General features: G+C 37.9%; 1 protein-coding gene across 5 annotated transcripts in view; it reads left to right on the top strand.

The window, feature by feature from the left end:
• Positions 1-26145, top strand: part of GLIS3 (GLIS family zinc finger 3) — a 430490-nt gene that overhangs the window by 68991 nt on the left and 335354 nt on the right. The window lies entirely within an intron of this gene.

Raw genomic sequence — 26145 nt, 5'->3', positions numbered from 1 at the left:
AAATAGGTTTTTGATATGGAAATACTTTGAGATTATTAGTTTTTCTTTCTCATCAAACTTTTACCTTCTGCTTTTAGTTACCTAATTTTCTAACTCCATCACTTCTAAATTTATTAGTTTCATTCCACAGTACAAAAAAGGGGAAGCGATTGTTTATTTACACATTATGTCATAGATTTTTCCCCCCAATATTTTAAATCCATTGTTATCAATGTTTATTTTTATGTTAGAAAATGTTCCAGATTTGGCCAGCCCCTTCAAAGCGCTTCCTGACTCTTTCTGAGATGTACTTATATTCCTCAGTACATTTACTTATTTTCTCACTTTCCTGGCCATGTGGGCCTTTACCTCTCCAATAGAGCAATCATATGGGACAAGCCCCTGTCTGCCCACCATAGCATGCTGCACAGGCAGACTATACCAGCCAAGGCCTTTCCGTCCCTCAGCTCAGCTGTACTATTTGTGGGGTTTAAAAAGTTAATGTTTTTCATTTGAAGATGCTTGGAATAGTGATCGCTTTAAATTATTAAGGTCAAATTTGTAACTGTGGTCTTTTTCCCTTTGCACTGTGGTCTGAGACAAGCAACTGATTTCAGAATATTTGACTGATATTTTGAGATTTCTGGGCTTTTTCCCATTTATTGAGGGATGGGCTTAGTGGTTTAGCAGTGTTTCTCAACCATTTTTATACCTTGAGATACATAGAAAATGGTGATGTATCTATGAACACAAAGTTAAATGAGTAATATTTGTAGAGAATGTAATCAACAGACCAGTGGGTGTGGGTGTCTAGATTACACTTATTACACCTGTCACTTAGTAAGGACACACTGTTTCCAAGATCTGATATAGAGTACAACACTCCTAAGTTGCTAAAATAATTTGAGAACCCTATAGCCTGTGTTTCTGATGTTGGCCAGTTCCTTGTCAGATTTTTGCAGTGTAAGTGGGCATAGATGTCTCACAACAACCCTTTGGCATGTTAGATACATAAGCTCAAAGCATTTACTTAGCCATTATTAGTAAAGGATTTACTAATCATCTCTATTAGTTAGAGGATTGCTATAAAGTAAAAAATATAGACGATAGGTACATAGGTCAAAAGGTACAAACTTATAGTTATAAGGCAAATAAGTTTTGGGAATGTAATGGATAGCCTGGTAGCCATAGTTAATAATACTGTATTGTGTATTTGAAAGTTGCTAAGAGAGTAGATGTCATCACAAGTAAAAATTGTAATTGCGGGGTGATGGTTGTTAATTAGACTTATTGTGGTGATCATATATTTAATCATTATGTGGTACACCTAAAAAAGATAAATATGTCAATCATATCTCAACGAAAAAAGAAGATAAATGCAACACAAAGACAAATGTCTGTTCCAAATTCATTTATTTATTCAATAAGTGATTATTTATTGAATTGCTATTTATGTGCCAGGTACTGTTTGAGTTACTAAGAATACAGTGATGGTCAATTTTGGTTCTCATGGGGCTCATATTTTAGAGGAGAAAATAGATAATGAAGCAACAAATACTAAGGGAGGTTTATTTCATATAGCTGTAAGTGCTATGAAAAAAAAAGCCATGAAAGCATTTTAAAGTGTGTGTAGTATGTGTGTGTGTTGGGGTGGTGGACTGATTAGGCATATTGTGGTTCATATTTTGAAAGATCATTTTGCCTGATTTGTTGGTCATAGGTTTTAGGGGCAAAGAGTTAATGTGTAGGAGAGTAGGAGAAAGATGGGGATAAGTTAGAATTGGTTGTCCAACATGGCAGGCACTACCATTAAATGGACATTTAATTTTAATTCAGAATTAACATATCTGGCATTTGCTATAACATTGATGGATCTGGAGGGCATTATGCTAACTCAAATAACCAGTCCCAAAAAGGTAAGTACTTTATGATTCCATTTCTATGAAGTACCTAGAATAGTTAAATTCATAGAGAAAGTAGAATGGTGGTTGCCAGGGTCTAGGGATGGTGGAAATGGGAAATTGTTTAATGGGTATAGAGTTTCAGTTTTTGCAAGATGAAGAGTTCTGGAGGTTGGTTGCATAACAATGTGAACAAATTATGAACTGTACACAAATTATTAAAATTATATATATATATGCCACAATTTAAAAAGTGTTTAAAAAAGAGCTAGCTAAAAATATCTACATGAGAACATGAAAGGTAAAGCAGTAGTTTATAGAGTAAGGGGAGGATGAGAAGGAAAAACAAGGGAAGAAAAGAGCAGCAAGATGGCATAAGGCTAGAGTGGGAAGAGGGGGAAGTACCAACCCAGCATATCCCAAGAAATAGGATATGGAAGGATAATTAAAAAGTTTTATGCATGAGGATCCAAGATGGCAGCCAATGGGATGGTAGCCTGCAAAATGTGTGTGAGTGAGAGAGCTAAATGAGAGTGTATGGACATGCAGGAAGTATCTGTATTTGTGAGTAAGGGGTGGGAATGGCTGGGAGGGGTGGTCAAGCCAGGAAAAAGGAGATATATGTAAAACTAGACAATAAATTAAAAAAAGTTTTATGCCCCCCGAATTAATGAACATAAATTTTTTTTTCAGTTGCACTAGCAAAATTTCAAGTGGTGACTAGAATGAAAAGAAACATGTGGCTGGTGTTTATCAGGTTGGACAGTACAGAGATTGCACATTTCATTACTGTAGAAAGTTCTATTGGACAGGTCTGGTTTAGACCAATGTGATTGTAATGGAGGTGGGAGAGGAGATGTATTGGGGAAATATCAATAGGACTTGCTAATTGATGGATAAGGTGGTAGAAGGCAAGTAATTAATTATGGATTATGTGTAGCTTTCTGCTTGAGCAACTCAGTAGATGGAAAGATTGAAAAGAAACAGGATTGGGTGAATGAAGCAAGTTCTGCTTTTGGCATGTTATGCTGTCTTTTGTAGAGCAGAATCTAAGTAAATCCTAATGGAGGTAGAGGGAGAGGGAAAAGTCTATTTTGATGAGCTTTTCAATCTCATAACAGATGCTAAATAAGTCCCACATGTTTGTAAGTTGTCATCTTGCTTTAATTTTAAAGAGGCCATTGTTGTCTATTGGTTGTTTTATTAAATGCTATTTCATGCTGCTACAAAACTTAATTCCACAGAAATCCTTTTGTTTATTTTAATTTTGCTTGAATTGTGATTTTGGATACCAACTGAAAGTGACCAGAAAACGGGGAGTTTGCTTTTGATTCTTTGCTGAAGAGTTATATTTAGAGACCATAGGTATAGGACTCTAGCTTGGGCCTCTGACAGGTAAATTGCACTGTATATACTAGCCTTATCTTTTTGGAGCTTAACACTTTAGAGTATATTAGCAAGCCATGTATTGAGGAGCTTTGGGGAATGAGGGCATTGCAAGTAGTTTGCCTTAAAAACTATTGGCATTTCTTGAGTGATACTGTCAGACACAAAGGGCGGTCCATGGTGTGCACTGTGTGTGAATACTTGCACTTGCCGTTTTTCACTGTTAGAACTAATGTTGCCCCTTCTGGGGAAGGAGACATTTGCCCGTGTGTGTATAGTGTGAGGGGTCCAATATTGACAGTTGTTAATGGAGGGGAAGGAGAAAGCTGAACAAGATTTTTTCTTTCTTTTTAAAATGTCACAGTGATTTTTTTGGCTGATGTCCTAGAAACAGGTATGGAGTCTGAGCCAGTGAATGAGACACATCCATGTTCTCTGTGCTTCCCTGCACACATGCTTCTGAAGCAGGAAAGTCCTCTATGGCTGCTGGGTTTTAGGTTTACCCCTTTTGTGCTCGCAAACCCGTCACCCTGGTGTCCCGCTTCATGTTTCCAGACCCCATTTAGTTATTCGGTGGGAGCGGGAGGGGCCCCAGAGGGGCTGACAGAAGAAGACTCTAGTGAACGTTGGAAATGTCACCTTCTCCGTTTTTGCCTCCCTTGCACATTTTCCAGCACTACAGGTCCCGCAGCGGCAGGCCCCTTCGTGTGGCTGTTCCCTTTCCAATGATGCTCACTCTTCAATGCGCTGAGGTCTCCAGTCTCTTATGCTGTTGTGCAAATCAGATATATTCTAATTTGCTGTTCGAGAGAGGAGTTTTGATTTTTAATATAATGCATATGACATTCTTCGTCTGCTTCATCTCTCTTTTTATTGTGACAGCACCCTCCCCCCGATCTTGCTCGTCAGTTAGAGAATGAATATTTACAGATCCATAGCGATGGTAAGAATAAACTTCCTGGGCAAATGTGAGGAGTTTTGATACTTGATCTTAGATGACATTGGACTTTGGGTGTACTGGAAACCATAGAAATACTGAGATAGGACTTACAGAAAAAGTAAGAGGCTCTCTCTACCCTTCCTTCAGAACTCTGGTGGCATTCTCTAAGTCCATTGAGTTTGCCAATTCAATCTACATTTTTTCCTTGCATGGAATTAATTTAGAACTAAAGAAGAAAAACTGCCCTGGCATCTGTCTATTTAAATAGAAAGAAAAGTTCAATACATTTTTTAAACCATCTTCTCTGAGCACATGTAATGAATATACGTGGACATGATTTTCTCAAACATTAGGGAGTCCACAATGGGACCATCACACCAAACAACACGGAGTCCAGCACAAAGTGAGAGTTACATTTGAATTTAGATTTGCATTCAAACCAGACTTGCTTTTTAAATTCTCCTATGTCTGTTCCTGTATTGCAGAAGCATTTTAAGAAAAGGATTTTGAAAACAACAGAGTTTGCCTTTCGTTTAAAGGCAGGCAAATACCAAGTATTGTTTTACTATTGAAGAAAAAACAACATTGAAAGCTGGAACATGACTTGGTAGTAACACAATATCACGAGGACATTTTGAAGTGATTCAATTATACAGACATTTTCAGAGTCTAGAGCTTTCAGTAGGTATTGGGAATAAATACAAGCTGATGATGGGAACATTCATTGCATTGAAATTGAATCATAGAAAGATGATTCCGTGGCATAGACCCAGGCGATGGCATTATGGTGAAGCTGCAGGGTTTTTGACACTTGGGAGATGAAAGCAGAGCATTGGAAAATCCAGGAATCTTTTCTTAATAGAGTCGCAATATGGCCAAATAGATTTTTTCTTTCATTGTAAACGATAAGCCATATGTCATCCTGCATAAAAGCTTCCCATCTTAAATTAACAAAAGAGGTGAACTTTCTTCCTACCTGACAGTGTATATATAACATATGCACACATATTTATATGTACACACATGTGCACACATGTATATACACACACATGCATGTCTCTTCCCTGACCCCTCACAGGCAAGCATGTGACCAATGACTGTGGATGCTGAAGTTTAGACCATTTCTAATTGGAGCCTTTCAGAGGTGAGGTGGGTGGCTTGGAACCTGCATGTATTTGCTTGCACATTAATCTCCTTTTTCCAGGAGCAGGTTAGAAATGATCCCAGCAAAGTTTAGTCTGTCTTCCTGAGTTTAAGCTTTCCAACTCTCTTCTCTGCTTTTTAAATATTGGCTTAACCTACCAGTATGCACTAGTCAACTAGTGCAGAGTCATCATTTTAATTCTATGACTATCGCGAGTGCCTGGCTAGCTCAGTCGGTAGAGCATGAAACTCTCAATTCTATGACTGTCTATGCAGGACTTTTAGCCCACAGAGTGCTGTCCTGCCCAGTTTCACTTCACTTTTACAACCAGGAAAGGTGAGCAAATATTTTTAAAGTCCAGATGATTCTATTGGGGAATCTCCTCTTGGTTAAATGATTAGACCTTACAGTTTTTCCCCCCAGCCTGCAAAATGCACTTTAGATTTTGACATGTTTCCCAGCCACATGATTTGTCATCTCAGTGGTGTTAGTTGATGTAGTAGCTAAGGAAAATTTCATTTTATGCAATATGAAAAATTATGAAATAATCTTGATCTTGGGAAAGAATACAGCATCTTTGGAGATTTTTTTTTTTTTTTTTTTTTTTTTTTTTTTTTTTTTTTTAACCAGGCATAAAGAACATACAGGAAACCAAATGAAAACCAAAAGAACGAAAATGGTGTGACATGCTCTGACCACATTGTGGTGATGGTGTGTTTTTTTTTTTTTTTTTAATTAAACATTTTTTAATGTGTGGTTTCTCTTGGAAGCCAGGCACCACTGGGTTTCTGTCCTGGGGCTTAGCGCAGCCCTCACACTTAGGGAGATGCTTAGTAAATGTGGAGCGAATTTAATTGCAAAACAGAATGTACATGTTGTAGGCGGAGATTTTGATTGGCTGCTGGTTTGACACATGTTGTAACACTAAGTAATTTAGAAGATGTTTTCCCCCAAAGTTTGTAGAAATTCTCTGCCTCTGGGGCTATTTGACACATTAATAGCTTTGAAACAGAATATGGGTCAATTTTGCCACTGCCTTCTTTCCACAAAAATGCATACTTGAAAGCTTTTATGACAAGATGATCAGAAAGCAAAATTTATTTCTGAGCAATTATCTTACCTTCTGTTGAAGTTTGTTCCCTTAACTTTCATCATGAGTTTGTTTGATATATGCTAGAATGCCATATGCTGAGGCAGCAGGGGCTCTGGCAAATTCTATCAGTGAGATAAAGTCTCATGAAAACCAGCAAACCCCCCCACCCCGAATCACTCTCTATCCCTTTACCATGCTTTATTTTTTTGGCACCTGTGTCTCAGAAACTTTTTGTGTTGCTTACATTTATTTTTGCATTCCCCATTAAGGTATAAGTATCAGAAAAGCAGGGGACTTGATTTGTAATCCTGGCATCAAGAACAGTACTGGGCATCTTGTAGGTGCTTGATAGTGTTTGTTGAATGATTGAATGGACGAGTGAATATCATTAGAACTGTGAGCCTGTGTATATCATTAATTCATTCACAAATGTTTATCAAGTTCTTATTATATACCCAGTGCTATTCTATTCAATATGCTTGAGTTTCAGTGATAAGCAAGATAACACAGTGTCTGTGTTTACAGATTATAAATACTAACAATGTGCTGTTTAATATGGTAGCCACATGTGGTTATGTAAATCTAAATGTAAATTAGTTAACATTGAATACAATTAAAAATTTAGTTCCTTAAATCACACTAGCCACATTTCAAGTGCTTAAAAGCTGGTGGCTGCCATATTGGGCAGGGCAGATATAAAATATCTTTGTTTTTATGGGAAGTTTTATTAGATAGCACTCATCTAGTGTTAAAACAGATCAGTATACGTACACTTGTATTGCAGAGGCATATAATGTATGCTGTGTAGAGAATAAGCACATGTTTCAAATGGAGTATGCTGGAGAGGCTTCTAGCCTAGGGTGTGGGTGGGTTGTCAGGATGGTTTTCCGGAGGGAGAGCTTCTAAAGACATCAATAGTGCATAAGGAAAATACAAAATAATATTGAAAGAAAACTGTAAGTGAAAAAAATTCATAGGGATTAGGCAGGCTAAGGGTAAAGCATGGGGAGTGTCTGAGTCAAAGGAAACAGTTGGAGAAGGGGCTGGAGTAAGTGCCTTAATCTGTTAGCAATGGGAGAACCTGGTCTCCATGTGAATGGATGGAAGGCATGTAGGAATAAGCCACTTCCATGGCTACTTTTGTCTCTTCTTAGGCCTGGCCCACTATCAATCTGTAATAGCTCCTAAAGGATCTTCCTGCTTTTAGTTTTGACTCCTCCATTTTATGTACATCAAACTCCAAATTTGATCATGTTATTCACTTGCTGAAAACATTTTATTGCCTCTTCATGCCACTTAAGTTAAATCCCAGATTCTTTAGTATGCCTGTGAGGCTCTTTATGATCTGACCCCTGTTTATTTTTCTAAAATTCCTCTTTCCGCTCTCCACCTTCACATTGTGATTGAGTAGCATCAGTTGTCCAATCTTCCATCTCTCCTACCTCTAGACTCGCTATTCCCTCTGCATGGATAACTATTCCTCACTCTGCCTCATCTTTGTTTCTAAACTTCCTTTTCAGACCTCAGCTTAAAGTTAGTTTCTCCAGGACCCCTTGATATCACGGTCAAGGTGAGGTGCACTGTCACACCTGTGTGTCCTCCTATTGTATAACATACTACACCGCCTTAATGTTGCCTGTTTATGTGTTTGTAACTCTCAGCCCTGTGCCTGCGAGGGAGTACATTTGCCTTGTTCCTGTTTTTCTCCAAGTGCCCAGCACAGTGCCTCTTATGTATTTGCTTATGAATTGACTGAATGAATTTGATGATCCATCCCCATTTCCAAAGTGTGATCAATCAAGTATGGTTCTGAAATTAAGCTGTGGCCCATGATAGGAAACTTCTAAAACCCCACCATTGGGGGAAAAGAAATGGAAGTCAGTGACCCTTTTTATTTGTTTTTATAATTAATTTTTATGGAGCTACTAGAGGCCCAGCCCAGTGCATGAAATTCATGCACAGGTGGGGTCCCTAGGCCTGACTGGTGATCAGGGCCGGTCAGGTTTTCCACCTCCCTGCCTTCTCCCTCCTTCTTCCCTTGCTGCCTGCACCCCAGGTTTCCCATCCCAGCCCAAGGCCCAACCCCAATTGGGCAATTGGGACCTGCTAGCCAGGAGGTGGGACCGGGAGATTGGCCAGCAGGCCCCATCAGTGGTTGGGACCTGTGTGCCTGTGTAACAGAGGCAGTTTCTACTTTGAGTGTCTGCCCCCTGGTGGCCAGCATGTGTCATAGTGACCAGTTGTTCAGGTCATTCTATCATAACGGTTGTTTAGGCTTTTATATAGAGAGCTAATTTTATATGCAACTCACCTACTTGAGGAACAGTCTATTGACTTTTGGTAAATTTATAGGATTGGACAACTATGACCATAATCCTATTGGTTGTAATGCACTCAATTAGAACATGTTGTAGGGCAATAAGATTCCCCATGTGCATTTACAGTTAATCCCTGATTCCACTCCCAGTCCCAGGCAACCATTAATCTATTTTCTGTCTATATGAATTTGGCCTTTCTGGACACTTTATGCAAGAGGAATCATATAATATGTGGTTTTTTCTGCCTGACTTTTTCATGTAGCAAAACGTTTTTAAGCATTATTAATGTTGTAGGAAGTATCAGTACTTAATTCTTTTATATTTGGTCATATTCTATTGTATGAGTTTTTTAAAATCCTCATCTAAGGATATTTCCCCATTGATTTATAGAGAGTGAAAAAGAGAGGGGAAGATAGTGAGAAATATCGATGTGAGAGAAACACATGGATTGGTTGCCTCCTGCACATGCCTAACCAGGGCTGGAGCCCGGGGAGGAGCCTGCAACCTAGGGATGTGCCCTAGACCAGAATTGAATCTCGGACCCTTTGGTCCATAGGCCAATGCTCTATCCACTGAACCAAACTAGTTAGAACTGGATTTTATTTATCCATTTACCAGTTATTAGATATTTGGGTTATTTCCACTTTTCAGCTATTATGAATAATGCTGCTATATAAATTCATGTACAGTTCTTTCTGTTGATGTATATTTTCATTAATTACAGGTAGATATCTAGTAGTGAGATGACAGGGGAAATTTATGTTTAACTATAGATTTAAATTTTTTTTTTAATTTGGTGAGACCACGAGGAGACTGGCTGGGCCACCCTGTGGGAAATAGGAGACAGCATCAGGACATGGAGCCTGATGGGGCCTGCAGGTGCCCTTTCCCCTCGGACTAGCAGGATAAGTATTATGTTTCTTTCTGCAGTTTGAAGGTCTGTCATTTTCCAGGAGTCTTGCTTATTTTTAAACTTAAGACTTAGGTTTTCTGGAGTGTAGAATCTCAGCATAAGAAAAAAAAAAAAAAAAAAAGTCCCCAGAGTGACTCGGTAAAGTTTGTTCTAAAAAAAAAAAAAAAAAAAAAAAATCATCCTGCTGAGCAGTCATAAATAGCTTGCTGGATATGGATTTAAACAGACCAAATTTGAAATTTTATTCTAATTCAAAGCATGTTGTACAGCCTTGGTTTCAGATTGGCAATTCAAATGCTTTCCCAGATAATACAGAGGGACTTTAAGATAAACTAAGGCCACCGCAAAAGAGGAAAGGCAATTGGATGCCGAACTTCACTGATAACGAGAGGCACGATAATCTGATGGTTACTTTCTGGTTGGCTTGTTCAGAGATAGAGTGATTAACCACATCACAAATCCTTTACCTATTGCAAAGCTATTCTAATAGGTACTTTCTAATGTTTTCTCAGGAAGGTCTTTGGGGCTTCTGTTACTGGAATTAGGATCATTTATTAAGACTTGAATTAACTAAGGTATATATTGTTCTGAAGAAGGCTTCTTCCTTTCAGTAAATACGTGTGCCTGCTACGTGCCAGGCATTATATTGTACTGGAAATACCAAGCTGAACAAAACATCATCTCTATATCCTGTGAATTATGTACTCTGTCTTCACGCCAAACCATAGCCTGATAGTGACGCATACACAAAACAGATGAGGTGATGGGATGTGCCATCTCATTTATGCTTGTAGTTGCAGCCTTAGCCTACACCAGTGAGTCTCAATTGTGGGTGATTTTGGCAATGCCTAGAGACATTTTTGTTGTCATACCTGGAGGGATGCTACTGGATTCTGGTGGATAGAGGTCAGGGATGTTGCTGAACATCTGCAATGAACAGGACAGCCCTCACAACCAAGAATTATTCAGCCCACAATGTCAAATAGTATTGAGGTTAAGAAACCCTGGCAGAAAGGAACATAAAATGATAGGGAATGGCTCTAGCAATGAGTCTCTCTTGACAAATATGATCAATGTGGTGGAGAAATGTGAAATGGAAATGAATGTGACTTATAAGAATCTAAGTGCATGGCTGGTGTGATGAGTATAACATAGACTTGTCATGATGATATTTCTTTGGGAGAAAGGAAGCCTATCTTTATAGGATTGATGCAGATATGGGGCTATATTACTCCTTGGAGTATAGGATTCTTTATGTTGGGGGCTGCTCTGCAGGATGTTAGGTATTCTCTGGCACACACTAATGCCTGCAATACATCCTGGGCATTGTGACAAATCCAGATACTGCCTGTGCTTCTAAATGCCCAGAAGGCCATTGTTGAGAACCTTTAGGAAGGAGCATAGATGAAGTGTCCAGAGATGTGGACTCTAGGTGAACTTGGTAATTCTTATTGGAAGTAATTTTACCGCTTTGAGTTGAGTGCATCTACAAAAACAAGGGGTGGGGTTGAGTTCAGGGGTATTCAAAGTAGGACATCTGCATCCATTTTAGTGCAGGAAGAACATCTTAGAACTTCTGTAATTTTTGTTTATTTCTTGTTATTTTAAAAAATGGCAATTTTATGTGTGTTTCCTAGTGTGCCTGGCAAGGATAGTAGCATGAATACCAGGCATGCTTAGTAGTGTTTTATTTGAAGGACTGCACCATCAGAGAAGTTGGGTACTCAGAGCTTTTCCCATTCTGACAGCCTAAGTCATAGGAAGGGATGTCATGGAAGCCAGAGGCTTTCTAGCCACAGGTTCACCTCTGCAGAAGGACACACAAGGTGATGGATGTCAGTGTCATTGAGAGGCAGCCCCCACCGAGCCCCATCCCCCGGCCTGTGGAGACTGGCACAGGGCTTTGGGCGAAACAATGACATGTTCCCTGGTGACACAGAGTTAGAATATTTTAAAACTGGCAAGCCACCAGGGTTTTTCAAATTATTCTCTACATGAGTGTGGAAAATACTATTCCCTGACAGAAAATTTGATTCACACTTTATAAAGAGAATGAGGCCATGATTAAATTGCATAATCACCGCTCACAAGAGGGCCCTGAGTAGAAACGGTCTCTTCCAATGTTGCCCACTTCAGCACGAACAGAATAGCACGCTTGTTTTCAAACACTCATGCTACACCACATTGAGCAACTTAGTAGACTTTATATTCTTAAGACAACTCTTTGGAAGCTGCTTGGAGGCTTAGTTCTTGTTCAGTCCCCTTTTCATTGACGTCATGTTGAGCTGCAGAGTGACATGGGTATTGAAGACCAGAACTTGTCCACAGCCTTTGCAGTTTTAAGATTTAGAATAGAAATTCTCTCCATCCCCCACTCCCAAGCCCCTTCACTGTCAGCTCTCCTTTGGGGAACTGTATACTGATAGTTATGCAAAGAAGGTGTATTTTAGAAATACAAAGAACCTATATTTTAGAAATCTGCTGGTTTCTTAGATGACTTACGTGTGGCAGAAATGTGCTTTGACAAATACAAGCTTTTCCCCCCGGGGGTTGAGCTAAAATGAAAACTGCAGGCCTGGTTAGACCTGCACTTGGCAGGCAAAGAAGCTAATGTGACGTTAGTAGAATAGAAGCAATTTTGCTGTTGGTAAACAAAATGGTTATTGAGTCACACACACTAAGTGTGCTGTTTCAAGCACCCTCTCATTGCCCCCAGCTTTGCTCAGGGGACATATAGTATTTCTGTGGCAGTTAAGGTAGAAGTACTTTACTGGAGCCAGATAAAGCAAAGTTGGAATCATAGAGCCACTGACCTAAAAATGATCTTAAGAAATCATTCCATTTACTTCCTTGTCTCTTGCCCTTCTCAGATACAGTGTAGTACAGTGGTTAAAAGGCAGGGCCCCTGGCCAGGCTGCCCACTCTGAGTGGCTCTCTGCCACTTGTTAACTGTATGGCCTTGGGCAACCCGTTTATCCCCTCTGTGTTTCTGTTTCTTCATTTGCAGTGCAGGAACAATGAAAAAAAAAATGCTTATGGTACAGCATTACTGTGATGATTAAATAGAATAATATTAATAAAGTTCTTATTATGTTGAAGGCATAACGTCATATATTGGCTGTTATTAGCCATTATTATTAACTTTAAACAAGAATAATCATTAACCCTCCCAGATTTGTAAGCTGTCACTCAATTATTCTGCAAGGATTGTTTTGAGGTAAAGGCATAATGGGGGGGTAGGGGGCCCATTTTAAATCTGTAAATGTTTCTTTTGCATTCTGAGAGTCTAGCTAAAGCTTGCAGAGACCACTTCCCCACTCCACAGTGGAGGGATTCTGGGAGACAGCTGTAGCATGTGGCTGCCCTGTGTGAGGAGGGGATTCGGGTTAGACCGTAAAATTGAACTGGGTTACAGAAAGGGGTTTGTGGTTTATTCTTCACAATCATTATGAATTGGTTAAGCGTGACCCAGAGGTAGAGAATGAATGGGATAACTTTGTAGATGCCAACCTGTCTAAGATTCTGTAATTTTCAGAGGGCAAGTGGTGGTCTCCATAGTTTTGCCGCCCCTTTGGATCATACACACAAAGAATGTATTTGGTTTCTGGGATCATGAAGGTTCAAATAAGAGTGTTAAACAGTTGTTGTCAGTATCAAGGATTTAGTCCCTCTCATCTTCCTCCCAGTGCAATATGCCAAGTATCCACATTAAAATGTGAAAACTATGTTAATCTTCCTATTGTTCCCAGATTTGACAGGTCACATTTCAGTGGACGGCTCAACATTTCAGCTTTGGCGTAAATTGACCCAGAGTTCATATCTATCAAAGATCTTTATTCAGGCAGTTAGCACAATTCTGCATTTTCCACAGATATATCATTTCATTTGTGGATGGTTCAAACTCCTCATTAGACCTGATAATTTGAGGCTCATAGTTCATCCAGCCCAGCACAGGGCTGTGAGAGAGATTATACAGTATTTTCTTATTTCATTGACCTCCAAGGTCTGGGAATATGGTGGTTTCTTAAAATGTCCACTGCATTTATACTGTTAGGAATTTTTCCTAAGCAGTTCATAAAGTTATGCCTGCATTTTTTATTGGTGGGCATTCTCAGTTTTATATGATCATAACTTTCTACTGCAAACAGTAATTTTTATTTGTAAAAAACAAACCTCTTTCAAGGCTAGGGGATACCAGCCAGTCTTTGTGTACTGAAATCTGGTGAACAAGCTCTTGATTAAAGCCATTCTTTTTTGTACATTTTTGGAAGGCCCTCATTTTAGCCTTCTTCCCAAAATAAAGACTTTGATCTTTAAATAAAATGTATTTAGTAAAAGTATAGGAAATAATACTAATTTATTTGAAAATCACCTTGAAAACTTCTAAGATCCCCTTTTCGGACAGTTCTATTAAATATTTCTTCAGGTTTGGTGACCAAAAAAACAGAGAGTCTTCTCCTCCATGATCTGAAAGTGCAAGAATCTTGTACCAGTTATTCACTTTCCCTTCAGCTCTCCTCTCTTCTAGATTCTGTCAGTTTTCAAATTAGACTCAGGTTTCTTACACTTTGAAACAAATAACTAAGCAAGCAAACAAATAATGAACAGCAGCAACATCAAAGCAAACTAAAAACAATCCTCTTTTGACCATACCTGATCCTTTAGATATTGCTTACATTTCTTTCATCCATTCCAGTTTCTTCAAGGAGAAATCATCCACATTTAATATGTCTACCAATACATTGAAACTGTTCTCCTTCAGGTCATTACCAACCCCTTATATGAGTTGGGAATTTTTGTCTTGTCTGATTGAACCCAACTCCAACTGGTTTAAACATAGTGGAGAACTCTTGACTCATGTAACTGAAAATCCTGAAGTGAGTATTGGCCGTAGGTAACGCTTAATCCAGTGCCTGAAATGATTCACCCAGAACCTGGCTTCTTTCCATGTCCTTGCTTTGCCTTCCATGTTTTGACTTTATCGTTAGGCTTCTCAGAGCCACTTATTCACCTTTCCACTCCCCAGCTCTGCAGGCCATTCCAGACATCACAGTCATACAGTAAAACCTCAAGAAAAGACAGAGAAAACATATTTTTTCCCCCCTCAAAAGTTCCCAGCAAATATCTCTTTCTCTCCCATTGTCTCTGCGTGGGGTTTCTGCTTATCACTGAGCCAATCATTCACTCTGGGTAGGAGTTCTGAATATGGGGATTGGCTGAAGCCAATCATAGTTCATCTTTGGAGATACGGAAAAGATCAATAAATCCAGATCACATGATAAAAAGTGGGGAAAGAGTGGTTCCCATGGCAAAGTTGGAGTGTGATTAATGACGAGAAAGAGGAGGGCCTTCGCAATGGCAACAGGGGCTGCTATCTTTGAAACAATCAAAACATTTTCCTTTATAAAACTCAACTCCCTTGATACCAATTCCCTTTTGTCATGGTTTCTATAACATTCTGGTTCTCTGCATATTTCTCAAGCCATCTTACTTCAATTTTCTTTGTGGGCTCTGATTACTCTGCTCATCAGATAGCTTTTGTTTCCTCAGGATGCAGCCCTTCCTTTTGCTTTATTTGGTTACTCTCAACTTCAACTCTCTAGTTAATTCAAGGGGTTTCCTACTCTTAGAATGAGTTCCTGATAATGGGTCAGACGGTTGCACCTACAACAATCAAATATATTCTAGAAGGCATTGGGATGTGTGTGTGAGAAAATGATTATAAATCCCCTAATTATACCCCTCCTTTTAGACATTATCTTCAACCAGAAGATATTTTCAAAACGTGTATCTTTTTTATTTAATTTATTCATTTTTCTTCATAATGGATCATGCTTTCATCAGCTTAAATCCAGTGATGACCTGGACATGCCTAATAATTTCTGACTTTTATGATGCTTGTATTTCTTATCATTAATGTTAGCACTTTAATTTTCTTTGTATTTTCATCTATTTTTGTTAACAAAACAATAAGACCAAAATCTAATACGTACCAGTAGCCAAATAGTTACACAAACATTGTTGGGTGAAGATGTTGATCTTGCAGGCAGAACTAAACATGTAAGCACTGTCACCACGTGATTGCTCAAAATATTCATCTGCTGAGAAACAAAGTTCGTATTTGACATATGAAAAGTGATTTATGGATTTTAGTGTAGAGAGGTGAAATGGATGAGGGCTCATTACATTTCTAGCCCATGCATATCCATTAGCCTCTGAGGCACCTCCACAAAATGTCCTAAAGGACACCTCATTCTTCTAGCATCTCTACTGCATTGTCTGGCTTCTAGTTGTTAAAAATGGAAACTTGAAATTATACCTTGATACCTCTCATTTCATACACACTTTGCCTATTTGATACCCCATGTCATAAAACTGCCCTGCCCTCTCTAGACCTCTTCCCACTTAACGTAGTTCAGCTCTGTCATTTTTCAATTGGTCTATTCCAGTGGTCAGCAAACTGTGGCTCGCGAACCTCATGTGGCTCTCTCCAGCCGCGGTTTGTTTATTGCTCTGTTGACTAATGAGTTTGTCTACCACTGGTCTATTCAATTACAGAAGCCATCTTATAGGTGTCCCTTTTTAAATACATCTTCTGTTCCAGAGGTCAGACTGTAAAGGGCCATGCAGTAAACACTATATAGTTTGTAAGCCATATGGTCTCTATTGCACCTGCTTAACTCTCCCTTTGTGATTGTGTCACTGACACTATGTAAATGGATGGATTTGGCTGTGCTCCTATAAAACTTTATGCACAACAAAAGTTATTTCACATCATTTTAATGTGTTACAAATATTACTCTTCTTTGATTATTTAAAATCCATCTAAGAAAAGTTAAAACTATTCTTAGCTCACAGGCTACACAAAGTCCCATAGGCTGTAATTTATTGACCCAAGTTCTACAGGGTTACCAGAATGAGCTAACCAAAATGTCTGAACATTTCATTTGGATGCTTAAACCCATCATCAAAGGTTTGGCAACAGGGGCTGAAAGATTAAGGTTTATCTTCCTTGAAATGGTCTATTAATTCTTGCATGATCTGATCTCCAGCCTCATATCTACCCAATTCAAATTTTGCACTTCAGTCTTCAGACTACTGATCTTAGAAGTTCCCTGTTCACACTGAGCTATTTCTTTCTAAGGTCTTGACCTTTCTTCTTAGAATGTCTTCCCCTTTCCCATGACCATTTTTTTCCTTCCTTCCTTTCTCCTTTTCTTCCCTCCCTCCCTCCTGGCATTTTATAATCTATACTAATAAAAAGGTAATATGCTGATTAGATGGGTCGACCAGACATTTCCAGTCATCCTGTCTTCCTTCTGGACAAAGCCACATTCATAGGTGGTTGGGGCGATCAGGCCAGCAGGTAGGTGAGCAGTTAGGAGCCAGCAATCCCGGATTGCGAGAGGGATATCCTAAACCAGCAATTGGACATCCCTTGAGGGGTCCTGGATTGGAGAGGGTGCAGGCTCGGCTGAGGGAGTCCTCCCCCCCATGCACAAATCTCATGCACCGGGCCTCTAGTTGTATAAATAAAACAAAGCTGAATGCTGATAAAGGCTTAGCATGGATAAAAAAGGCAGCTGGAGAGATTCTGAAAAATTCTATGGGAAACTGAATTTTTCAGGAGCATCAGTTCTTTACTCTTTTCATTTTCTCTTCCAAATTTATGCTTTTCTTTGCCATGATAAATGTTTACCATTAGAATATCTTTTGGGCTCATCAGTAAATATTATGTCTGTTTTGACTTAAACGTAAATGATACATAGGCACACATCTTAGAAACAAAACAAAACAAAACAAAACAAAACATACAGAAAACCCTTAACCATTTACTTCTAACCTCCTTCAGCAAAATTTCATTTTATCTTAGTATTTTCTCTTGCTTTAGAAATGGTTTTTCTCTCTTTTGTTTTTGTTTTACTCTTCCCTTTTTCTCCAACATATCCCCCTTACCTCCTAGTGGGTGCACCCAGTATAGGCCCTTCTGTATTGAATTGGGGCTCACATTTGGGACCAATAGAATATTGTGGATCGTGTGAGACTTTTGAAATTAGTTAATAAATAAAAATAAAAAAGACCAAGAAGCTTCTGCTAGGTCTTTTGAATCACTCACATTGTGAGGACATTCCTGTGGAGAATCTCATGTAGAGAACTCTGACCTCTTGCTAACAGCAGTGCCAACTTGCCAGCCGTGTGAATGAGTCACCTTAGAAGCACATCCAAGTTCAGACAAGCCCTTTTCCAGTGACTGTGGGCTCAGTGACATTTGACTGCAGCCTCATGAGAGACCCTGTGCTGGAACTGCCTAGCCAAGCTGCTCCAAAATTCCTGACCCACAGAAACTGTGAGATATAACACTTTTGTTGTTTTAAGCCACTAATTTTTGGAGTAATTTGTCATGTAGGAATAGAAAACTAATTCAATATATTGTCTTTTTTTTTTTTTTTTTAATTTCTTCACTGTGGGAACTGTGGCTCATGGAGAACTTGCCCATGTAGAAGAGGAAGATGGAGGGTAAGCTCTTGTAGATTGTGAACATCATGAGCAGCCCTTTGAGGTTGGAAGAGGATGAGTCTTGTGCTCTGTGGTGCCATTCTGCTTCCTGCAACTATATGGCTGAGTGGGGTAGAGGCATCAGGATGGAGCAGGACTGTCATTGAGTTAGGAAGGAAGTAGCTTTGATGATTAGTAGTTAGGAGACTCTGCCCATACTCTTTGCTCTTAGCTCTCCCCGTGTCCCTCTCTTCCTTATGTATGGCCCTGCTCCCAGGATCTCTGTCTCTGCCCCTCTCTAACCCTCTTTAGCTCAGCCTTAACATGGTAACCATTGGTAACTTGGAAGAATCTCTAAACCAGATACCTATCAAGTGGCAAAAGAGTGTTGTTGCAGGTCCAAGAAGATGACATAGGGACATGGAGAAATATCAAGTTTTTGACTTTCAAGTCAACTTCCTCATAGAAACACTATTACATGGGTAGTTCATTTCTTTTGCTAGAAATTAATTTTAGAAGATGGTTTTAAAATGGCTTATGTTTCTTATCTCTCATTGGGAGTTTGTATCCTGGGTTAAAAACTAGAAAGACTTAATAAGTAGGGTTTCCAAATAATTTATCATTTAAACTGAGCACTTTTGAGAATAGACTAGGGAGCTATTAATAACACCAGAGGACTATTCCAAATAAACAGGGATGTATTGCTACCCTACATAAGGGAATTTTAGGATAGAGCATATTTGAAAGCTGGAGATTACTTATACATACTTTATAATTTGGCGACAAGTTGTTTTAGGTAATGTCTTAATAATTTAAAAGAAAACACATGAATATCTCTGGGGCATACTTCTAACCAGTGAAAGGAAGAGGAACTCTTTAGCTTGCTCCTTAATCAGTGCTTTCAAATTACCAGTAAGTTTCTCTTGCGTGGTTCCCACATTTGGATTCTGATTTTTATGCTGAACATTTGCACACTATCCAAATATAAACATCTTTAATGAAGCAGTAAGATATTGAGGTGAAACAATGTCCAAGGTGTGAATTATTGCACTATCCGTAATTCATACTGAAGTGTGACTTTTTGTGTTCGTAAAATGGCTGTTTGCCAAATTGTATTAATAAAAACCCAGGTAATTACAGCCCTAAATAATTCATATTGTCTTTAAACATCTATTTTTAAGTTGTTAGAAACTGTAAAATTAAAAACCCAAATAGTAAAAGCTCATCTTCAAATTCTTAAGTTTATTTAGCTAACTAGTTTTTATGCTAGATAGCTAGATACCCTTAAATATTTTGTTTTTTTCTTAGTGATTTTAAAGAAATATTATTAATGGATAATGGATGGAGGCTAGATAACTAAAAACATTTTTAGTGAAAGATGTGATAAATTGATATACATAAAAAAATGAGTCTAACCCCTAGAAAATGGTATATCAGACTTTTCAGATTTCTTCAGGAAATTTGGATTTATATTTTCCTATTTTATATCAGAGTTAAACTGATTCATTTGATATGCATATGTGCACTTGCAAGTTTGGAATATCTAAGATAGATGTAGGAAAAGCCCTAAGCAAAACCACAAAATAGGCAAATTTCAACAGCACCCAATAGCTATGTTTGTTTTCAGCAATATAGGCACGGGATGCTTCTAGCTTCACATTTTTCTACCTATCTCCCCTCTGGTCCCCAACTCTTTCTTATCCTTCTCTTTGCCTGAAGATTCTGATCTCTACTCAACCTAATAGGTGGTCATGGTTTACATTATCTCTTTTGCCACTTTTTTTTTCCTTTGTAAGTTATTTCTCGGAGAAGTGACTTAGAAGAGCGAATTGATAGCTCAGGCACTGTGGCCAAGTCTGTTGTGGGGACAGGGGTTTCTTTTCCAGCATTCCTCAGATCTTCATATAAATACCTAGCCCACCTACCCATCCTTTGTTATGCAACTGACCAGAGTCATTCTAGTTCATTTGGAAAGAACACCTTATTTAAAAGAACTTTAAATTTTATTTTTCAATCATAATTTACAAAGTAATATTGAATGGAAATAAGGTATCTTTAAGAATAAGAAACCATTCCCTGTAAAGGATGTAATAATTGCTGGCTTTGTTCCATAAATTTCTATATTTCCCTTAAGGTAGGGATAATCAATGTGCTTTGACTCTCAGCTTCAGCTGGAAGAGTCGAAGAGGAAATATTTCACGTTGATTTGTCTCATCCAGGATCCAAGTTGTGATGGGAGTTAGTGAATGCTGAACAATAGCTGTAGCATCTGCTGGAAACATTCCACATCTGGATACTCCTGTCTTCCTGTCACACTGCCTATTCAGTATTGCTTTTTTTCTCTGCAGCAGCTACGTTTTTAGAGACAGAAAAAAATAAAAATAAAAAAAACAACCTTCAGACTCACTAGGAATACTTTCTATATGAAGGCTTCTTACTGTGCCTCTAGGGTGATGGCTTTCTGAACTCACCAAATCTTGTATGCTTTTTAAAGCTTCCTTTTAAACCAACCTGGGAAAGATTCATTTCATAGAATTTGAAAGAGATCTTAGAAAACAACAACCTTGGAGTGTTTTATTTCATTCTTCAGAACCCTAAGATTCTTCCAAGGTGTCTCAGATGCTGTGGGGTCGGGTGCATATGGGTAAGGTCCCTGCTTCAGCCCTAGCACCTTCACTTATAACTATTTAATACATTTTACTCTGGGTAAAATTCTCTTGACTATGTCAACCAAAATTTGAAAGCTTTTGATCTATTTGAAGTGATTAGTCCCAAGTGATCCAGCCAGTTAATGGCAAGGTATAGGTCTAAAATGTCTCTTGATCCTGTGGACCCCTGTCTTGGTACATTAATGCTGCACCTTATGAAAATGGAACCAAGGCCACAAGCTGCTGACCAATACATAGACACTCCTGAAGAGACCACTTTTAAAGTAGAAATAAGCCCTTAAAGAAAATGAATTCTGAGTATAAATTAAAGCGATGGCGATTTAGTTAGTTAGTTTTGCCCATCAAACTGGCAAAGATGTTAATACTCAGTGAATAAGCAGAACACAGTGAGATTGGCATTTTCAACATGTGTTTAATTGGGGATATAACCTTTGGAAGCCATATTTATATAGAGAGCTTGAAAAACATTTTATACATTCAACCCTATCAGCCAGCACGCTCCAGTGCATGATGTTGATGGAAAAGAAACTTCGATCCCTGTTTGTTAACTTCACTTCCTTGACCTCCTTCTTTCATTATGGAATTTATTTAAGGGGGAAGTGCTTGGGATTTGAAAATTTATTCCATATCCAATACAGTGGGGCCTTGAGTAGATATAATCCTAAGAATCAGAAGGTGGGTAGATTATCCTGGCAACTCTGAGAGAGCAACAAGTGGCAGTTCCTGGTTGTCATGTGCTGTGGAGTGTCTTGGTTAAAAACCTTGTGTGTGTTTATGTATGTGTCTCAGAGGATATATAAAAATCACAGTCATTTGTCTTCAGTAGCTGGAGGTCAGCCGTTTATTATGAATTCCTGACTAGGAAGAGATGCCCCGCACAAGAAAAGTTCCAGAACTGTGCAGGAGACATTTCTTTTCAGTCTTCTTAGTCTCCCTCCTTCCACCCAGTGCCCTAAATCTCTCTATCTCCATCTTTGCCCTTTCAGAAAACTGCTGTCAAATCCTCATCCTTCATTTTGGAAAGAATGACACCCTTAACAGACTTTGATGGTACCTGCTTTAAATAGATTTGTTTTTAATGAAAAAGAAGGCTTGGAGCTAAGGGTATGGGGTACAAATGGAGGAATTCTAAGGTTCAGTTAGCAAGAGAAAATTTTGGATGCAAGGAAATCATCTAGAAAGGCCATGAAATAACTTCTGAGGAAACCTCCTTTTTGGACTATTTACTGTTACAGGGGTCTTCAAACTATGGCCCGCAGAGGAGTCTGATCCGGCCCGCCAGGTTTTTTGGGCAGTGAGCGCAGCCGAGGTGTTACAGTAGGAATTAGTAGTTCATATAGTCCGGCCCTCCAGCTCTCTGAGGGTCCGTGATCTGGCCCCCACTTTAAAAAGTTTGAGGACCCCTGGTTTAGAAGAAGGAAGGGGTCCTGATCTCAGGGCCTATGGAGGGCTGCCACTGTAGGTGCATCATTCTCTGGTTCCCTTTCTTTTGTGTCCTTGGCCTCTTTCTAACTCATTTCACTTCTCTGGACATCACCAGCCATATTTGTTTTGAAGATGGTCAGATCTAGATTCTTATAGGCCTAAGAGCTCATGTTAGAAGAATCTAAAATTAAACCAGGTCAAATGGCACTGTATAAATAAAATGCAAATGACTCATTAAATAATTTTTTTTTTTTATAAAGGAATCAATGTTTACTGCCTCCTGGAACATAGCCCGGGAACCTGAATGAGAAACTGGCACATGTTTTTAAGATGAAGCAACTACAATATGGGATTTAAAAGCCAGTAATTCCAAAGGAACAATTAATTTAAAAAGGAGGTTAATTCACAGTTTACAGAGTTAGCATCTGCTTGTTTAGCATGTGCAATAAAAAGCAAAGTAGTGGTAGATTTATAAAAATGTCAGTTAGACAACTTATGATATATGTACTAATCATTTTTGCATATCCAGTTCTGTTTTCCCTCACATAATCCTCATTGAAACATTATTTTAGAACAGAATATATTGTGTGTGTGTGTGTGTGTGTGTGTGTATTATGATTTAAATATTCAAAGTTGAAAGAATTTATATCATATATAAATGCATATACACCATTTTGTCATTGGAATTTCAAGGAATTTTAAAAAAATCAGTGAATTGAAAATAATCTACTTGTGTATTTTTCTTGACATGTCCAAACAATCTTTTTTGCACTGAAGTTCATAGGTTATGTTTTTTTATAGGTAATGTAATATAGGAGGCCCGTTTAATTTGCTAATGACAAAAACTTAAATGCATCTTATTGTAATATGAAGAAATTCACATGTCATTGCTTTATCCTTTGCATATTTGTATTTACCTTTACTTTATAGGTCAAACTATTATTTTAATTGCTTTTTTTCTCTAGAGAGCTCTCTCCTGCTCCAAAAGTATTTATGGTTTCACCTAATTATGTAGAATTTTTAAGAGAGGTCTAAATATACTGAAATATGATGGTTAAAATTGAGGTAGAAATGTAGAAGTTTAAGTGCTTTTATAAAAATTTATGGGAATGTTTAGTTTATTTTTCTATATGGTAATGGGTGTGTGCATATGTGTGTTTTAATGGGGCGCTCAAATTAGGATTCTTGTCTAATTTTGCTACAGTCTCAAGAATAGAAATTCTTTGAAATAAGAATCTTACAGTATTTTCCAATGATAAATTTTGATATAGATTTTTTTTCAGTAATAACATTTATTGCTTCAGAAAAATCTCACCCCTAAGAGATCACTTCTTGAGTTAAAAATATATAGCTGCTAAAATAGTAATATAGTTGCCTGCAATTAGAATATCATGAACATCTGAAGACTTTATTTTTTGAAATTTATTTATGCCCCATCTCTCTCCAAAAGAATTTGTAGCTATTTACAAAAAGAAAAGAAGACATATATGTCATAGTTAATAAATAGGAAGAAATAATTAGGGGCAAATTAGGGAGTGAGAATATGGGTGATAACATAAGAGGAAACAAATTGCCAACTGATGTTTGAGCATAATTACAGAGATTGAGGGTGTCAAGGACTTAATATTATATGAGCCCTTACTGGAATTTAGCCACTTAAAAGCTATATTTGGTTTTCCCATTTGTGTTCCTGTTTTAACTTATTTTTTTAGATATTGCTTTGTTAGTTCCACCTTCCATCCTTTGCCAGACTTGAAGATTAGGTAAAATAAGCAGTGAGTTCTTGTTGATATGTAGAAAGATTTAGATTGGAGGTTACAAAAGTATAGTCCTCGACAGAGTGTGACCCACAGTTGTGTTTTGTTAAGTTTACATAGTGTTAAAAAATACAGAGCTAATATTTAGAAATTAGATGATTGCACATAAAATTTCAGACTTCCGACTTTTCTTAGAAAATTGAAAAAGCAACCTACCATCAACTATTTTCCTCCATGATAGCAAGCAGCCCCACTCTCTTTAGCTCCTTCCATTTACCTGGCCTTGAGAGAGGGCACTTGTGAGTAAAACCCCTGACAGCACTATTTGCAGAGAGCTTGCAGTCTTTCTAACAGTGAGAGGGAATAAGTATTGCATAGCTTGAACTTGTTTTCTAGTGATTTCCTTATGAGTTTGCCTTGTTATAGACTTTTCTCACCCTTTTCTGTGGAGAGCACAAAGCTCTTTGTACCGTAGTACATCTCAGATGATATATTCTCATTCAACATTCATTCATTCCAAAAAAATTATATTGATACTACCAAAACTCATGTGCAGATAACCTTGTCTACAGTTGATATTTTATAAAGTGCTAAATAGCCTGTATAAAAGGGGAGTTAAAAAAATACTGTACATCAAGATTAGGGAAACTCTTAGATGTATAGAATCAACTCTAGTTTCTAGCTGGGAGAAACTACTTGCAGTGAGTCAGTTACTCAGTATGGGCACCAAATGACTAGAAGATGCTACAGCTCTGTCAGGGCCCAGCTTACTCTTAGAAATGGAATAGTTATGAGTTTGTACATATTGAAAGTGGAGCTGAGCCATTACCCCAGAAAAGAAAGCTCACTGATAATAAGACAAGTGCAATGCTTTTCAAGGAAATAAGAAAATATATGTTCATATGGATTTATTCTTAAATTGAATTAGATTTATTTGCGGGCACTTTTTTTTCTGACCCTAGCATTTGGACACAGACCTAAAGCTTGAGTTTTCAGATACATTTAAATATGAGGTATCTATAATAATAAAAACATAATACGCTCATTAGACCGGACAGCCAAACGACCTTTCAGATGTCCTTCCAGACTACCTTCCAGATGAAGCTGCAGCTGCGAGGGCCACGCCCTTTGCACGAATTTTGTTCATTGGGCCTCTAGTCTGGTATAAAAGAAGTGTTTTACACAAAAAGAAATATCCACCAAATCTATTAATTGTTGGAATTAAAAACAATAGCAACAAAAACTCTTTTTGTTATTTTTACTTTAAATACAAACAGAATCGAAGATTTCTCAATTTTTGATGGTTGGTTTCCCTTTAAATGACTTTTAAAATTTTATTCCTTAGGAGCCAGCCTTTTTTAGTCATTCAATCCTTCAGCCAATTGGCATTTTTTTCTGTGTGTGGTACTGTAGTTCCAAATTATACTCATTGAAAACCTGCAAAGTCTAAACACTGTAGACTAAGAAAAAGATTTCAAATCATCACAGCCAGATTCCTTCCATATGATTGCTTTTGTTAGAAAGTTGTATGTAATGTGATAAGTTATCAATCCAATAAAGGTCTCATTGGATGATGTAAGCAGTTCTCTCAGATAGCAAAGTTCTTTAAAGAAATAAACAAGCAAGTATATTTCCTTATTCCAAATTTCAAATTTTGAAGTCTGTATCTGATTTTCAAATTAAGTGAATGAAGTTTATTCCATCAGTGTTCTTTTTTTTTAACACTAAAAATGAAAGCCTAAAGACAGAGTTTATAATTTCTTTTAAAGTGACGAACAGAATGTAATAGGTTAGATTTTAATATAATTTTCTCTAAGCAGCTTCTATGGAACCTTTATTGCTAGGATTGGGTACAGTCCATTTTATTTTTGAAGGCTTAGTTTATGCTATTGCCCAGACTGTTTTAGTGAATAAAAATAACTCTCTTAGCTCCATACTATTTTGGAGAATATTGTACTCATATGAATAGTGCTATGTCAATCCCTGGAGAATTGAATTGTAATAAATACCCCTTCCATGGTGGAAACTCAGAGCATTTCAGGAGGAATGCCTGATATTCCAAATATGATTTATAGGTAGTACTAATAAAAGTAAATTCACCATGTATTTGGATGGTGGTAAATC

The sequence above is a fragment of the Pipistrellus hanaki genome (genome assembly GCF_964339955.1).
Source record: "Pipistrellus hanaki genome assembly, chromosome: 11".
Lineage (NCBI taxonomy): Eukaryota > Metazoa > Chordata > Mammalia > Chiroptera > Vespertilionidae > Pipistrellus > Pipistrellus hanaki.
Note: the sequence above shows the minus strand (reverse complement) of the source record. Positions and strands in the feature narration are given on the sequence as shown.